Below are 18,183 nucleotides of genomic sequence, written 5' to 3' on the forward strand. Positions count from 1 at the left end.
GGTAGACACGTGCTTTAAACAGAGTTAATGTCTACCCACAGCAGGATGTTTGGGTTACTACAGGAGTTCTGTCTCTTGAAAGAAGGGAGAGCCTGTTTTTATTTATTGGTCTGGTCAAGCATATATATAACCTCTCCAATTCTAAGGAGTATTTAGGGTAACTTTTAGGCAAAGAAGGAAACTTCTTCCCTTCTAAGAGAAAATTCTTAGAAACTCGCTGTCTAGCTATTGCATAAACCTTTTCATACCATAAAAGAAACATCCTGACATGACAACTGCTCCCATGCTTTTCCATTGCTCAGGACAGGGGCTGTCTAGGCCCTTGACAAACTGTCCATCATCATTCATCAGATTTATTGTATTACAGCAAGACATGTAAACACAGTAAATCATTAACCTTTGCTTCCTGAAAGTGTGTGGGTTGATTGTATTGCTTCCATGTTTTTTGAGAGAAATTTTGGCCCTTTGTTTTGAAACTCCCTCTCTTGTTTTTGTGGGGTTTTCATTTGCTTGACTGGTTGGTTGGTTTTGTTTGTTTGTTTTTTGCTTCAGTTTGTCTTGGTTTTGTTTTCATTCTGGGTTGTTTTTTTTTCATAGTCAGATTATGGGAAGACCTTGAGCTGTGCTAAAGAACTGATCTTTTCCTCTGCTGTTATGCTACATGGAACCAGCTGATCCATGATGACTTCACTCCCCATTCTGAATACTTATGAAGAGCAGTGACAAACCTTTCCTACCCTTAATCTCATGACTCTTCAGGGTGTTACTTCACCCTGCCTAGCTTTTCCATTATCCATTTACGGTCTCTGCTTCAATACATTTTCCTCTTACTGCTTAGCTTTCTTTAGCAAATAAATTATGTTTCTTCTTGTTTTTTAAAAGAAACTTTTCTGTCTAATGTTCTAGCTTTTTAACTCTTATGTTAGTCACTGCTGTAAACAATTCACTGACAAAAGCTTTTCTTTATTTTACTGAATACTTGCTGAAAGCAAAGAGGACTTGATATACGTAAAATTCAGCCCTGCTATGGATATAAATAATAGCCCATAGGACAGGTTATTTTGTGTTTGGATAATAATTTCCATTAAAAGATAGATAGTTCATGAGGAGGTCTCTCAGAAGCAGCTATTTATATATAATGTGTGTGTGTGTATACGTAGCAGGTACTTTTAAACAGAAGTATTAAACAGAGTCCTTTCTAGACTCTACATTTTTCTAAGGGTTGGCATTATATATAATGAGAAAAAGCTAGAAAAGCACAAATTCTAGGGATAAATCATAGTGCCTTCATAACTATGAAGGCACGAAAATGCAGCTGTTTAGACACGAAAATGCTTCTGCAACCACTGTTTGAAGCAGAAGCTTCTCTTCAGCTAGGAATAAAAAGGGGGCACTCTTTTGAAAACATCTTAAACTTTGATGCAATACCTAAACTGATTTTGTTCTCATTAGCATAGCCTCTGAGCCCCCCATTTAATTGACCTCAACTACTGTCATATAATGGCAATCTAGTGGCAGTTTAAGCCTGAGCAGTCTAAATTACAGTACAGTTGGATTTGCAAATTTAATTAAAAAAAAATAATAAATGGAGAGGTTTGCAAAAAAAAAAAAAAAAAGATAACTGTATATCCCAATGTTTAACTGCTGCTAATTAAAAGGACATAACTGGCTCAGAAATGTGCATGGGAACAAAAGGTGATCATTCAAATAGCAACGTTATGACAAGCCTCTTTTACCATTTTCTTACAGATACTCTCCTCAAATGGGAAATACCTGATATTTAACAGCTGATCAAAGTGGGTGTACAGTCTCTGAACAATATCCTGCACCTTCCAGAAATTGCTTCTGTAAAAGCAGTGGCTACTTCCAAAGGGAAAGGTAACCCTTTGTCATGTGTCACAGGGTGTGTCTTCCCTTCAGAGATGTGAAATGCAGCAAGAGCCCGAGGTATTTATCAGCTGACAGAAACATCGCCCTCGTCTGGGAACAGGAATGCAGAGTAAGTTGAGGATGTTTTTCAGAAATGCAAATGAGGTGTTTTGAGCTTTTATATTTATGACTGTATTACTCTGAGGCTGTTAAGAGTTTTAATTTTGTAGTTACCCCACCTGCTGTTACATTATTAAAACCCTAGGTCTGATTAATCAAAAATGTATTCTGCAGTCAGATCACACCAGTTCTATAAAATTTGCAAGCATGACTATACTGTGGAAGCTGTTCATGACTGAAATAATTTTTAAAGTTTCTGATATGTGTTTAAGTGTCTTACGAGAAAACTCTATGGCAAAACAGGAGTGTTGCACCTGGAGACAAAACATGATGCTTCAGTGAGGCACTTTCCTTCCCTTTGTAGAAAGCCCACACATCCAAACACTCTATATGCAAAGGGAGAATTAATGGGAAAAGTTATTTTCATGAACACTTAAAGATGTAGTATACCAAAAGGGTATGTCTGACAAAATGGCAAAAATAATGGAGAACCTTGGCCAGTGAAATGCCCTTAATTCATGTTGTTTTAATGAATGCAATTCTGTGCCTCTAAGGAAAACTGTCATTGAGCCATTTGTTTTAAAACACAAATATTGTATGAGGAGGGTATGAATGAATCGTCCCACTTCACTTACATCAATAAATCTCTTTACATTACAGTTCGGCTTTCACTGGATCCCAGTTTTGCTGAATACTTTTCCTGCAAGAGAAAGTGTGATGAGAACTTCTTTTGCAGTTAATGTTTTCATGAAAGTCTTCATTTGATATCTGAATCACATTCACGGTAATGTAGCTTAGGAGTAATTTAATTCTTCGATGTATTCTTAACTCTGGCTGTGGAATTTATCCTTCCCTGGCTTATGTTGCTGTGTGTCTGGACTTCTGTTCCTTACTGCAGTTGTTGGTAGCTTGTATTGGAGCTCCTATTACTTTATTTTTCATATTGGTGCTGCCATAATTAGCAAGTATAATGAGGTAAGAAAATAGCAGCAGCTCTGCAAAGCGAGTTTGAGGACAGTAGCACCCAGAGTTGAGAGGGATAGAAGATAACAGCAGAGAAGCTCACACTAAGGGCAGTATTTGTTTCTGTTAATTTTGCAGTACAAATATTAGCAGTAATAGTGTAAGTGGAAAAATTCTTCAGACTAATGATTTCAGTGCAGCTGAACACTGTAAATCATAGTTCTAAATTCCTAGTCCATTAGACTCTGGAAAGAATGAAAACAGCTTGTCTGATGTCTGGAGTAGCTCAGAGAAACAGCTAGTATTAATTCATGAGGAATATATTATAAGAGATCTGTTAAGATTAAATTTACAAAGCAGAATTTCCAATCACATGAGACACATTTTAAGGAAATAAAATTAACTTGCTTTTGGGAACTCAGTCCTTAGTTGACCTTTCTGGTTGCAAAGCAATTAGTTCCATGTGTAGTGCTTTGGCAGTATAAAAGGAACTGGGGAGTGGCAAAATGTTGTGTGGAACTTAGTGAAAGTGAATGGAATTTTTAAAAGAAGGAAAAAACTTTTAAAAATAGAAGCACCTCACCAGATCTTGTTCTAGTCTCATGCAATTAACTTCATCCTGTAACAGGAGCGTTGGATCCAGGTATGTGTGTCTGAAAGTTCTGCCTTACCATTGCAAGCTGTATGGCACGACCATACAAACATTTGCTCACTGCACATCGTGAGTCAAGGGGAAAAGACCCTCACAGACAGGATTTCTCACAGCTACTTCTTGCACAGCTTTCTCAGTGGTTTTCACAGCAATCTTATCTGAGGTTACAAATCTGTAGCAGAGGTGGCTAAACCCCTCAAAGTTTGCAGAGCCTGTTGGTGCCCTCCAGTTGCTGACATATGGTAACAGCTGGATTGTTCCTCCTGAGGAGAGGAGGATGCTGGAACCCTTACTGAGGCAGCAGTTAGGACCAGCCTTGTACTTTGTACTTATGTGGGGAAATAGGGTGGGTAGAAGTTGGACAACCAGAAGAGTGTTTGGTCTGAACAGGAGTCCCCACACTTCCCATTCTGGTCGTGTAACCACTCATTTATGGGCTGTTTACCTCAAGGAAAGAGAGTGTCATTTTCAGGGTTGCTTTCATTTAAACTCTTTTCAGGAAGATAATGGGAAAACTTTGCTATTCATGATGGTCAGGGATATTTTTTGGTTTTTTAATTGCAAGGACAGTAAGCATCAGTCTGAACAGGGAATATACAGATACCATCCTTTTAAAGATCTCGAAAATAAGAAAAGTTATTTAAGCATTTATTTGACTTGAGGTATAAAAAAATTACTTTTACTCCCATCTTTCTAAAAGGAGTTTAACATAAAAATGCATGAAAAAAAAAAAGTCTGGAGAATGTTATGCTCATTTTCTGTTTATCCACACAGTAAACATTGGAGCTTTCAGTCTAAGAATCCCAACTAGGTTGTAGATGGTTTTGGAGTAGTGTAATTTTGTCCCCCTGGCTAAACATAACCTCTTGGATTTGAACTCCCAAAAACTACAACTTACATAAGAGAAAAGAAACCGTTGTCCTGGGAAATATATTTTGAAGGGGCAGCCTGATAGCAAAGGCTCTCATAGAGAGGGGATGGTTCCTCCTGTTTTTCTTCTGAACCCAGCTTACTTGCTGATGCTTTATCCTGAGGTAATGAGTAAAGGAAAAGCAACAGAGGGATGAGTTAGTCTTTTTAATTCAAAATCCAGGTGGATCTTCATGTCAAGAAGACAGTGGGCTACCCTTGCTGTGAGGTTGATCAATAGCATATCTACTGAATGGGGGATGAAATCAGAATAGAATTCAAATCAAATTGCACCTTCCTCTCTCTCTTCATCTGGTCCTCAAAAGTTATTCTTTCACTTGCAAACTGGACAGGTATTCATGTATTTTAACTTTGGGTACAAAATTTAGTTAAGATTCGGGGTCTATGTTTTATATTTACTTAATAAAAAGAGCCAAGTTCCTAATTTAAAATACTGACACTTTGGTTATGGAAGCTCCATCTATTTTCTCAGGAACTTGGTTATCTAAGTCTGAGGCTTAAAGTTAGGAAAGTTGTCGTCTTTTAACAATATGGGCACACATCTTTAAAATCTCCATTTTAATAGACAACATAAAACAAATGTGGTAAGATAGTCAGAACCACAGCAGTAGTGGGCATGGGGAAAACTAGCATTAGTAAAAAATAATTTGCCAAGAATTAAGGAGAAAATTTCATGTACTGTAGAAACTCAAGGTGTACAATGTTGCTCTCTTTTGGTTTTTACCTGTCTCTTGAGTATAGAATGTGTAACCTAACAATCTGAGTTAATATAGTAACCTGTAGAAAAATATCAATATTTATTAAAAGCAGTGAATTATAGACTTGCAGAGCAGTTAATGTTGGAAGGGGACCTCTGGAGATTATATCTTCCACCTTCGCTGCTGAAAACAGAGTCAAAGTAATATCAACATCAAAATTGAAAGGAAGAAATAACAACTCATATTGTATCTAATGCATTTATTCCTGGCTAAAAATCTAGAAACAAAACCCACAAACTATTAATACAGTTTTCTGTATTATATACCACCTGCTTCTCATCTACCATGCATCTCAAGGGCTACACCACCTTTAGTTCAAAGAGGCTTGCAAAGTCAAAGGGAGCCCAAATGTGCACATCTTTGCAGTATCAAAGCATTTCCAGTGACTGCAAATTGTGTAGTGGTTAGTAATTTTTCTTGGAAGTTGCTAGGAAAATCACGATAATAAGTCTAGTTTTGCTTCATTTCCTTACCACAGTACTGAAGTGGTAAGGAAATAGGTGATTATGTTTTGCCCATGTTTAGTTTCCATAACAGCCTTCTGCCACTTTGAGTATTGTGCATAGCAGTGCAAAAAATTTCTGTTTATCAGATCCCTCCTGTAACAATGCAAAACAGCATGATGGGACGGGACTATGAACTTATTCAGAGTCAGTATCATAATTTCTAATTGTTCTTTGTAGCAAAAGGAGACAACACAGTCTTTTTCTTCCAAAAGGGCTCAATATTCTGTTGTACTAATGACACTCTTGCTCCTAGCAGCTATTCCATGCTCAAGGTTCCTATCAATAACATTCCTTGCTTCCCTCAAAGCAATTCTCATCCAAAACCAAGTTGTGCATGTATTGAAGATAAAATTTTACAACTGAATTCTTACTTAGAATGTTGCTTAATATATTATCTGCAGTAGTTCAGAAATACTAATAACACTTTACAACTGGAAATTAGACTGTTCCTGGCCTCAGTTCTATTATCTGGGGCAAATCACTTGAGTAAAATACATGCATTGAACTTTTTCAAGTGTATTTTGGCTAGAATTGGGATATGGAGGGCATTATGCATATGTATTAAAATTATTTTTATGTAAAATTTTGAGCAATTGGAATAGCAGGTCCTCTTGCATGTGAGCACTGCAATGTCTATTTCATTAAAATAAGCATACAGAGATCACGCCTGTTTCATCAGTTCCATGCTGGCAAAATATTAGCATTTAAAATTCATTGCTGCTCTGTGATTTAGGATTAGATACCATTTTCTAGAAACTTGGACTGGGTTCAGATTCTGCAGTGCTGGGTGAGATACACAGAGGATTCTGCTTTGTGTCTTCTGCTCCACCTGCTCGTCAGTGCATCTCAGTGTGAAAGCTGTTACAGCCTTGGAGGGATGCTTTATCTGGTGATTCAGAGTACTCACCTCTGCTTGGGGAAGCTAGGCAGAATTTGGAGAATCTTTGCTATAAGCCTCTAGGAAACCACTTCAGGCTTTATTTTAGCACTAGGATATCCTGAACTTCTTAGTCTCTGAAACTAGTGACACCTTTCCAACCTTCCTTAGGGGAGGCTGCATAATTTTAAAGGAACCTTAAAGTTCACAGTTCTCCTATTTGGCACATATTTGTATGAATAACCAAGTCCCAGCCAGAGAGGTTCTGCTTGGGCTTTTCTGTATGTATAGTCATGTTTCTGGTGGTATAATAATGTATGCAAAACCTCCTATCTTAATTGATGCAAAGGGCATGTTTTGATCCGTCTTAAAGGTTGCCAGAAATTTTTAGTGGTTTTAAAACTCTGAAAGACTCAGAATGTCAAAGCATCCTAGGTCTTCATCACATCAGGAAGGAGGGGAGTGAGTGGGACCCCAGTATGTGCAGCATGTCCAGGTCATTCTGTGATTATATTTTTTTAATCCCCACACTTCCCAAAATGTCTAGGGGAATAGTTTGTAGCCAAACCTGAAATTGAACACAGAATGTAGGATACAGTAGACTTTGATAGATATAATGTATCGCTGCAGGAGTTCTCCCTGCTGCTCTTCAGTCACAGGCTATGAACATGCCAGCTACAGCCTGGTATGTAGTATTTGATTTGAGTCATTACTCAGCCTTCTAACTGCAACCATATTACAGAACAGGCTCAGAGTGATATCCCTTGACTGAAAGATTACTGCCCAGAAGGTGGATGTAAATACAGTTATAAGACGCAAGGCAAGCAGGTAGAGCAGCTACAATCGTAAAACAATAGAAGAGTTTGGTTTGGAAGGGACCTTAAAGATCATCTAGTTCTATCCTTCCCTCCTCCTGCCATGAACAGGGACACTTTCCACTAGACCAGATTGCTTAAAACCCCATCCCACCTGTTCCTGAACACTCCTAGGGATGAGGCTTCCACAATTTCTCTGGGAAACCTGTTTCAGTGCCTCACCACCCTCACAGTAAAAGATATCTTTCTAATGCAATAAAAAATGCTTTAATTTTCTCTTCTTTCCTAATGTTTGCTTGTCTTTTTGGCATTGCAAACCTGACCCAAATATCTGTTGTAGTTCCTGTGTGACATTACATATTTTAGTTATAGTCCTCAAAACATGGAGGTTAGGCAAAAAAATTTTAGGTAATTTGGACCATAACATGAAGTCAGGAAAAACACAGTATGTTTTTTCAACATAGTGAGGCAAGTGTTCATTGTATGTGTGCTCAGTCCAGGTGAGAAATTTCAGAGTTAGGAGGAAATCCAGTGAAGTGACAGTAGAACACCGATGCTCCCCTCTCTGTAATACAGAAAATGTCAAAGTCCAACCAAAACAATGCTGCCTCTTACCTTCGAGAATATTGAAAGGAACAAGAAGAAACCCCAGAAATTTACTACCCCCAAAAAAACCAACCAAAAAATCAAAAACAACAACAACTCCCCAGACACACATCCCCAAAAACCACACAAAAAACCCCAAAACAAACCCAAAAAACCACAGAAAACAAACAAACAAACAAAGCCCCCCCAAAAAACAATCAAAACCCCAAATACCCTGGTTTGTCAATGCTAAGAATTTGTCAGAGATGAAGGAAGTTTTCTTGTGAAACCAATCTCTTATAATCTTTGGGATTATGACAAGGTACATCCACTAAATGTGTACTTCATTATATACATAAATGTGTACATCAGCTATGGTATGATTTCCCTGAACATATTTTAAAAGATTATGGGACATTCTGTTCATTGAAATGGCAAAGAGCTGAAAGAGTGTACTTGAGACACATTTTTACAGTTCTAATCTTTACATATCTCTTTTTGTTAGACTCTACCCTTTGGAATTGGTATGAATAATGCAAGAAGGCAATGCCCCAACAGTTATTTTAGATTCTGCTTTTTAGTTGCTTTAGAGTTTTAGAGTTGCTAATTATCTTCTGATACCATGGAGAACTGATGCAGAGAATCTTTCATTCCAACAACCATTGACCAGCAATCTTCACTGTAAAAAATTTAAGTCCCAAGATTTTACTGGCGTGAAAGGATGCAGGTTTATTTATTTCACTGGCATTAAGCAATTTTGCACCATCTAAGAGTTTTGCAGATTAACATATCTAAAACTGTATATTAGAGCCCTTATATATTTCATAATAGAAGATGATAAATGGTATCAGGATGAATTGTTATGTTTCTTTAAAAAAACCTCTCAGTTCTTTAAATGCTTCAACTTATTTGCAAGTACTGGGGACTTCATAATGTTAAGGGAAGAAAAAAATCTTTTGAAAAAATATTTTTGCTAAAACCAGAAAAAAAATCTGTCAAAAAAGAAGAATACAATACAAAATAAAATAATATAAGGTCAGTAAATCTGTATTTTTTAAGGTTTCTTTGTCTCCAAGGGAAGAAAATTCTGAAACAAAGTAAATATTCATACAAACAATCAGAAATTACTCAAGGGAAAAAAAGGTGAATCCATAATTTTTTTTTTTAAACAAAACTATTATGATTGAGGAAATAAAGTGATGTAACTGTTAGTGAGGGTGCTAAAGAAGATAGAATGCTCCAGAGTTACACTGTGCATGTAAAAAAAAAAAAAAAAAAAAAAAGAGTGGTTTCACAGGTCCATTGCAGATTAAGTCTATTGTGGTAGCAGTTTAGAAAAACCCTTTCAAGCAAAGAGAAGAAAAAAGTTTAACACTTAACTCAAAAATGGAAATAGTCCAGTTAATAGAAGGAACTTGGACTAGCTGTGCATCCCTGTGAAGACAAGGGGAATAAACACAGTATATTTGGAGGAATTATTGGCTGACTCACATTGTGTCTTTCAGCACAGTTCGATCTCTTCATAAAAGTTCAGCAGGGAACACCCAGTTAGTTTTGACTCATTGCTACAGGAAAGTGGCCTTTTGACTTAGTGGTATTTTTGTCCATGTTGTTAGTGTGGCTGGTCGCTGCTTACTTGTTACTGTAGCTGACACCGTTCATCATCATTATTTATCACCACCCTGTCAGAAAGCCCTGTTGTGCCTGGCATTGTACAAGGGAGAATAGAGAGGTGCTGTCTGTCCTGGAAAGTTTACAGTTTATATACCAAGGAGAAAGAAATGCGTGATTTTAGGGTATGTAACTTGCTATCCTGAAGTCCTTAATGAATCACACAAAAAACCCCACCTTTTTCTCTTCTTTAATCACAGAGGGATTCTACAGTGATGAGCTCTGCCATAGGATCTACACTACTGTGAGTTTGGTGAGATGATTACCCCCCAGTATGTCACAGTGATAGCCATTATAGGATGTCATGGCTCCCTGGTGCTTAAATCTTTAACAGCTTTATATGTATGTCATGGTTACATGTGTTTAAAAGAAGACAGTTGCAAACAACATGTCAGAGAATGAATTCAGGGAGAATAATAAAGATATTTACAGCAGTATTCTGAAAATGGAATGATGGAAGTGTAGAATGTCTGTGCTTTCACTGATGGACTCTGAGCACTGACATGAACTCTAGGCAGGATCTATTGCACCTCCTTGCACCAATCTTGGATCTCTGTTGTGCTGTAGCATACGTTTACAAGCATTACAGTTTACATAGAATAGGTTTTATATGCTGGGAGTGTGTTTGGGTTCTTTTTTGTCTTATTTTTTTGCTTTGTTTTTGTTTGTTTGTTTAGGGTTTTGATTTGTTTGAGTTTTTTGTGTGTAGGGTTTGGTGGTTTTCCTTCAAAGGAAACATTTTGGCAGAAAAGGTTCTGTGATACAGTAAAAAACTAAAACAAAAAATAAAAATGGGCCATTATGGGACTGGTGATGTCTTCCTCTTGATCAGCAGGAGAAGCCTTGCTTATCCTGGCAAATACAGGCCCCTCTGTAGCCTGACCTTGATGAGGCAGGGTGAAAAGCTAAAGCCAGAACAAGGGAGAAGAGAGTGTGTCAGTGATCTAATCAAATCTTCAGAGCTAAGAGGATCCAACAACAGATCTTCAACACCCAGCTTTGGGACAGCGAAGCGTCCTAAAGCAAGTTGGGCTAAAATGATGAGAACTAACCCAAAGCATTTGAAGTTGTATGACTGCAAGATAAAAATATAGATATTTTAATGTAAAAACCGGTTTGGCTACTCACATTCTGGTTTCATGCCTGCTTTGCTTCCAAAGTTTCACTAGTAGGCCTGTCCCTGAGTAAGTGAATAAAGCTTTTTTTTTGATGCATATGCATCAAGATACAGCATAGACTGCTGAACATTGGAAAACACTTCTAAAATCATCAAGACCAACCATTAACCAAACACTGACAGGTACATAGAGAACAGAATTGCTCTTCTCTGTATTAACTGATTACCCACAAAACAGCAGCTTAGGGTCTGATTGAATCGATATCTCAACACAGCCTTGATCCCAGCAGGTACCATAGAGAATTTACGAAGCAGTTTGCCATAACAGAGGGGAGAGGATACTTGCTTCTCCAAGACCTGTTATTCTGTACTTTCCTATTGTCTTGAGGTGCTGAGCCCAGGTGATTTGTTGCTTCTATTAGATCTTCACAGGTCCCAAAGTGACTAGTGGAGGTAAGGCAACTGCAGCTGGATTTTGTTGACTAAATCAGGCTCAGGCCTCTGGAATAAAGGAAGGTGTGTGAGAGAAAGGGGGTTGGTTTGAGGTTTTGGGGGTAGGGTGTGTGTAAAAGCAAAGGCCATTTGCCTTTACAGAACTCTGCAGAAAAAGAGAAGGCTACAGACACAGATGTTTTTGTCCCATTCACTTTTAAAAGAATAGCTTTATGGGGTCGTGAACAGTCTTGATAAGGCCTAGCATAGAGGGTTCACCTAGAGAAGAAATTTTGTACTGCAGGAAAAATGTAGCGTAAACAAATGTGGTGTAAACAAAGAGAGGAAGAAAAAAAATTCTACAGTGTGGTATAGCTATGGTGCAGCAGAGTGGGACCTGAAGAGCAGTGTTTCATTAATGCAATCTAAAGCACTTGCTTGCATTTTTAATTCTGGAATACCTGAATGATAAGGGCTCTTAGGGTGGATGGCACTAAAACTTGTATTTCCTTTCTTTCCTGTAACTCCAGTCTAGAACTGACTCTAGAACTATGCTGATCACATTCCTGCTGATAAAATATTAATTATTTTTCGGTCTTTGCTGATATAGTTGTGGTATAGTTAAGCCAAGGATGAAACCAGCCAAAAAAATGCAAATCAGATGGTGAAAATCTATGCCTGGAAGAAGTATGGGATATCAAGAAAAACCAGAACATTCCTGATAACTTTCCAAGGGAATTCTTTGTGCTCTGTATAGCTCAGGAATCAACAGGGTGATGGAGTATGGTCCCTGTATTTAAGCATGGTGCTGTGTTCTCAGACACAGTACATCTGTGCCATCTCCAGCTGTTGCAAGCTGGGGTAGAATTTTTTCTGGTAAACCAACACTACTCTCTACTGCCTCTGCCTCAAACTACAACAACAGTTATTCTGCGCTACCAGGACTGTGAGAAGGAGCAGAATGGTACAAATACAGGCAAGTGCATTTCCCGTATCCTTATCTGTCTTCAACATGTTTCACAGTGGACTTCTACTGAATGAGTTGTTGCCTTAGCAATACTGATGTAGAGAATGAAGAAGAACCTTTTAGGGAAGAAGCTGGCAGAAGCCAGGATTACACCTTCCACCTGGAGGATAAGTAGGCTGATTGAAGCTGTCTGTCAAAAGTTTGGTAGAGCAGTTAGTTTCACCTGGCTTATTCCACTGCAATTCAGTGTCGTATTTTAATGTGAATTAGTTTTTTAAGCTGGAGGCTGGAAGGAATTTGTTTCTCTTATATTTTCTGTACCGTATGTAGAGATAAACAGAAGGCAGTGTTAGGCAATGGTAGAATGTGAAGGCTGGTGAGCCATATGAAATTCCTTACTTGTTTACAGCACCTTTTAAACAAGAAGATTTTAGAATGTACTCTATGTTGGGAATATAGGAATGCATATTATGTGTTATGATGTTATAATGGTTCCCGATAGAAGCTAATACAAACTTATGTGTCTATAACCAAATACAGCTAATATATTTAACATTATTATTAGTCTGTAAGCTTAATTATTTCAGGAATAGATAATTTTATTATCTTGTCGAATACCACTGTATATAATGAGGATTATGAAGTAGGCTAGTGATGGCTCTATCCAGAGTCCACTGAAAGATGAGGGGAGAAAACAGCATTGATTCAGTTAAATGTTGATCAAAAAACACCCACTTTGTCCTGATAGCAACAGCTATAATAATTAGTTGTTTTATCTGTTAATTGTGACATAAGCCTGTCAGTGCAACAAGACTTGTAGATTAATATTACTAGTAGCTAATTTGATGAGCTACAGCCCATATTTTGGGTTTTGGTAGTCTACCAGTAGAATATAGTACTTGACTTCGAGGGTGATTGGAAGCCTATTCTCTAGTTTTAATTGTTTTGAAACACTTCAGAAATATTGGCCGAGGAAAGTTGATACCAGCCCTGTATTGTGTAATCTTGCTTGTATGCAGCCTAGTCACTCTATTGTATATTTATTTAACTCTACCCATGATTCAGAGATAAACAGCAATGGATTGGAGTTCTACTGTCATTTGTGTTTCTTAAATAGCCACTCAACGGAAGGGGAAAAAATTGATTGCACGCTGGATGCCTAGTGAGGCTTTTGCTAAAACAGATACACAGTGAGCTGATATTCAAATAAGAGGGTCATGAGGGTTCAAACTGGAAGTAGAGTACTTTGTTTAAATCTATACTCTGCTACATTTTGCACATCTCTCCTGATTTACTGCTTTACTTATGAGAAGAGTGGCTGTGGGTTGTATTTTTAGTAAGTGCAATAAAAAAAAAGTACAGAGGATGTGGAGAACAGAAAAACAAATGTCTTCCTTTCAAGATTAAAACTTCTTTTTAACAAAGCTTTTGCATTTCTTCACACTTGCAGTAGAAAATTTTGGAAAAACTGTTCGTAAAAGATGGAAAGAATGGTATTCAGCATCCTCTTGTTCAAGAGAGCATAGTCAAAAATAAATAATTCCTATTGCCATGGCAGTTTCTAAAATCTTGTTTAGTTTTTGAATTCACAATGCTATTTTGTGTGAAATGCACTTAAGAATATGAAGGAGAGCCTTTTTTACATCTGTATGAAGCCAATACAGTGGTATATTATTCTATCTGGTGTCCAGTATCATTAGCAGAAATGTGGATCAAAATTATAGTAATAGAGTCTTTTGGTCAGTCAGGAATAGAAATTTGAGGTAATTAATTAGTTTAACCAGACACAAGAATATAAATATGAAAGACTCTTACCTATGGAATCTGTATATTATGGAACAAGATCTGTCTTATTTCACTCTTTTTTTCTTAAGGATGTCTTGGTTAGGGAATATTGATGAAACAAGATACATAATTTCAAAATTAGAGCTTTCAAGTTTCCATCCTAGCTATTCTAGCATTATATAACTTAGAGATATGTTACAAGCCCAACAGTTGCTCCATCCTCTCAACTCCACACTGGTGACGCCTCACTAGACTGCTGTGCCCAATTCTGAACTTCAGCACAACACATGGATATTCTGCAGAGAGCACAGTAAGGGGCTATGAAGATTATTAGGGGAGTGCAGCATCTCTCCTATGATGAAGTGCTGGATGGTTCAGCCTGGAGAAGGGAAGGCTCAGGTGAATCTCAGTGTATATAAATGCCTAAAGGAAAGGTGCAAAGAGGATGGAGTGAGAGGCTTTTCAGTGGTGCCTGTTGACAAGACCAGAGACAAGGGGTGCAGACTGAAACAGAGATTTTGTCTGAACATCAGGAAACTCTTTGCTGTGAGGATGACTGAGCACTGAAATAGTCTGTCCAGAGAGGTTGTGGAGTTTTCATTCTTGGAAATACTCAAAAGCATTCTGGACATGGTCAGGCACAGCCAGATTTAGCTGGCCCTGCTTGAGTGGGGTGCTGCACCAGAGGACCTCCAGAGGTTCCCTCAGCCTCAGCCAGTCTGCGATTTACATTCAGTTTGCATAAGTCCCTTTAGACAGCTCTGACTAACAGACAGTGTTTGCTAAATAAAAGCCAGTTATAGCATTGGGTTTCCTGCAGAAGTTTCAAGACTGTAGAATTAGTTCTTATACAGCTTTTGATTTTCACACACGTGGTGTAATTATTCCTAATTTTTATCACTACAGTTGGATAAAAGATACAGGAAATGCACAAAATACTGTGATTCTCAAGGCCAATAAGGATAAGCTAACCAACCAAGTAAAAATACTTGTACTATCTGTCACGAAAGGCAGAATAATACAGAAGAAATTTATGTTAATGAAGTTTTAGGATAGGCGTAAGAATTATTCAGACACCAAAGGACTTGATAATAGACCAGCATAAACAGAAGCATCTGTCTTTCTGAAGTGCTGGCTGATTAAGAAAATTACTGCATGTGTTTAACTAAGCTTTTCTACTAACCTTAGGTTAGTGGTGAGGATTAGAGGCTTTGTATTATTTTTTATGGAGAATTTTTAATTTCATCTTTGTCTAAAGGGGCTTAAACAAACACTTTCATTTACATGTTGGGTTTGAATATTATTTGTAGATCTTGAAGCTGAAATGTGTAAGTAGCTGTAACTAATGGGGAGAAAGAATAGAACAAAAACTTTTGGAGGGCTCCTTTGCCTCCTGCTGATCCACCTGCATAGAGAAGATTCTCTGAGCATCTAAATCATTGGGGTTTAGTGTCACTTGGCGTTACTGAAGCAGCTATTGCACTGTGCAGAGACAAATTATTTTTCAGAGGACAAACTCCTTTTCTGCAGCTCCCACTGTTTTCTAGAGGAAATAAAAGGTGTTTGGCTACTCTTCTGAATGAGGTCACTGGATTCTTGCAAGCTTTTATACTACCACAAAAAGTTATAAGCATGTCAATCTTTCTAGAAGCAACTATGTGCTGGTTTGGGCTACAGTAGAGTTAATTTCTTCACAATAGCTGGCTGAATTTGGGATTCAGTGTTGATAACACAGGGAGGTTTTCATTGTTGCTGAGCAGCACTTAGGCAGAGTCAATGCCTTTTCTGCTTCTCACACTACCCCACCAGTGAGGAGACTGTGTAGGCTGAGCATGATGCCATATATTATGGAATGGAACTGGAATCTGCTGGGGTCAGCTGTCTTGGCTGTACCACCTCCCAACTCTATGCTCTGCATATACAGCTGGAGGAAGAGGAAGGAAGAGGGATGATGTTCATTGGTGGTGTTTTTCTTCCCAAGTAACCACATGATGGAGCCCTGCTTTCCTGGGAATGGCTGAACACCTGCCTGCCCGTGGGAAGTGGTGAATGAATTCCTTGTTTTGCTTATGTGCACAGCTTTTGCTTTCCTTATCAAATTGTCTTTAACCCCACCCACGGGTTTGCTCACTTTTACTCTTCCGATCCTCCCCCCATCCCACTGTGGGGAGGGTGAGCGAGCAGCTGTGTGGGGCTTAGTTCCCATCAGGGTTTAAGCCACAACAAACAGCATTGATAAAATTTTTGGGGAGTAGGCTGCTGTACTATTACATGGACTTTAGAATTCCTTTCATGACTGAACTGAGTAAAACGCTGTGAGTGTATAAGAAATAGTTCTATCACAAAATCCAGTTGCTGAGCCTGTGTTGTAGCCTAAGCTTACAAGGCAGTTATGCAGCATGTGCTACCTTATCACTGAAAAAAACCACGGTTTACCAGCATAACACTATGAGTATTTACTGCTGGGGAAATACATTGTTTGCTTCATGTGTGCTGCAGCATGGCACACAAGCAGGAATAGCACTAAGAGCCCATCAGGCTGCTGCCACAGAGCAAACTGAAGGAATGTCACATTTCTTTTTTGATGTTACTGTAGTGCAACAGTGAACAGAACGGAAAAGAGCTGGTTGAGTCAATTCCAAATTTTATCAAGCTACCCCCTGGCTGTGGAGTTTTCTGATGATGGGTAGAAGAAACAAAACAAACCAGAGAAATGGATACTAATGCTTCCATAAACTAATACAAAAGTTCCATTAAGTTTTCTATAGAAAAGACCCTTTTAGTAATGTAATTCCTCTCACTTAATATCATTCCAACCAGGAAATAGTAGAGAATATAGCATATCTATGCAATAGGGGTACTGTAACATAACCACATACTTGCATTTCAGGTGTGCCATCAGAACTGATCTTGCACTCTTTGTGCCTGCACTTGGATGCTTCCCACGAAGCAGTGAGTTCCTGTAATGAAAAAGCTTAGTCCTCAGAGATTTAATCGAGCAAGCTCACTTGAGAAATTCCTTTACATGAGTTTTAAAAAGTTTGCAGACTATGGTTTTTCTCTCCTCTACCTTATCTTTAAAAAAGAAATCCAATAGAACAAATCAATTTGTACATTTCACAGTGTCTTCAGTACTGAATTTTTTTCTCTTCTGTCAGGTTTGTATTTACAAACAAAGCAACTGAAACCCAATAGCAAGTAAGCCCAGAGATCCTTCCCAGGCCTGTGTTTAGGAGTCAAAGAAAGTTACTTGCCTTTCTGGAAGATTCTTAGAAGTCTTAGAATTTCTCTTGTTCATTGTTCTCCTCTGCAATGATTGCTATTTTGCTTTGACAACAGTATTGTCTGTAGATCAATTTAACAAGCACACAAATGTGATTTGGAAACACCAGCTCAGTATTGTCACCTCCTTAGCTGTTTAATGAACCAGCATTTCCCTCCTCTAACTTTAATGGATTACTCTACAACAGAATGAAACTCATCCACGAAGAGCAGCAGAGAGAGCAATTACTGAAAATTTCATCAAAGAAAGTTTTCAGCTCATTTTGTCAATTTAGTGAGTTGACTGTAAAGTTAAGAGAAACATTTTTTTTAATTTTCCAGCTGTACTCCTTGTTTACGGGATTTTTTAAATGTATGTACCTTCATAGTTGTGAGATATATTTAGGAACACTGTGTTCATTTCAGGGCAAGGTTTACTCTGTAGTCTGTGTGTTAAGCAGGGAACAATAGCCAACCTTATAATTTCCAATGGAGCACGAGGACAGAATGTTTCTTAATTTCAACCAAATTACCTGATAGGGGATCAGGACTTTACTGAAATCTTGAATTTCAGAGGTACAGCTTTTTTTTAGTTCAGAAAAATCAAGAAAAGAAGGAATTGCTCTTTGCCCAACCTTTAGTTGTGCAAAACTCAAGATTTCCTGGGTCCTGCATCTGCAATGCAGCCAAGGACTGATTTTTCTAGCCTATTCAATGGATTTTTCATATGTCTTCACAGTTCCTTGAGTCAAGAATACATTCTTGCCTTAAATTTCTGTAGTCTAAAATTCCATTTTTCATTTTAACAAACAGTGGTTAGGATTATAGGTGAACAGCTGTTGCTAATAATTTCAAAATGAGAAAGCAAAGTACAC

The 18,183-nt window shown here is 38.0% G+C and overlaps 1 long non-coding RNA gene across 1 annotated transcript in view; it reads left to right on the forward strand.

Moving 5' to 3' along the window:
- Positions 1-2,683: 2,683 nt before the first annotated feature.
- The window catches only part of LOC126650098 (uncharacterized), a 156,443-nt gene continuing 140,943 nt past the window's right edge, over positions 2,684-18,183 (forward strand). The window contains exon 1 of the long non-coding RNA XR_007631298.1: positions 2,684-2,773. This is a non-coding gene — a long non-coding RNA (uncharacterized LOC126650098). The remainder of the gene's footprint in view (positions 2,774-18,183) is intronic.

This window comes from Myiozetetes cayanensis, unplaced genomic scaffold (assembly GCF_022539395.1).
Source record: "Myiozetetes cayanensis isolate MyiCay16 unplaced genomic scaffold, myiCay2020 scf10, whole genome shotgun sequence".
Classification (NCBI taxonomy): Eukaryota; Metazoa; Chordata; class Aves; order Passeriformes; family Tyrannidae; genus Myiozetetes; species Myiozetetes cayanensis.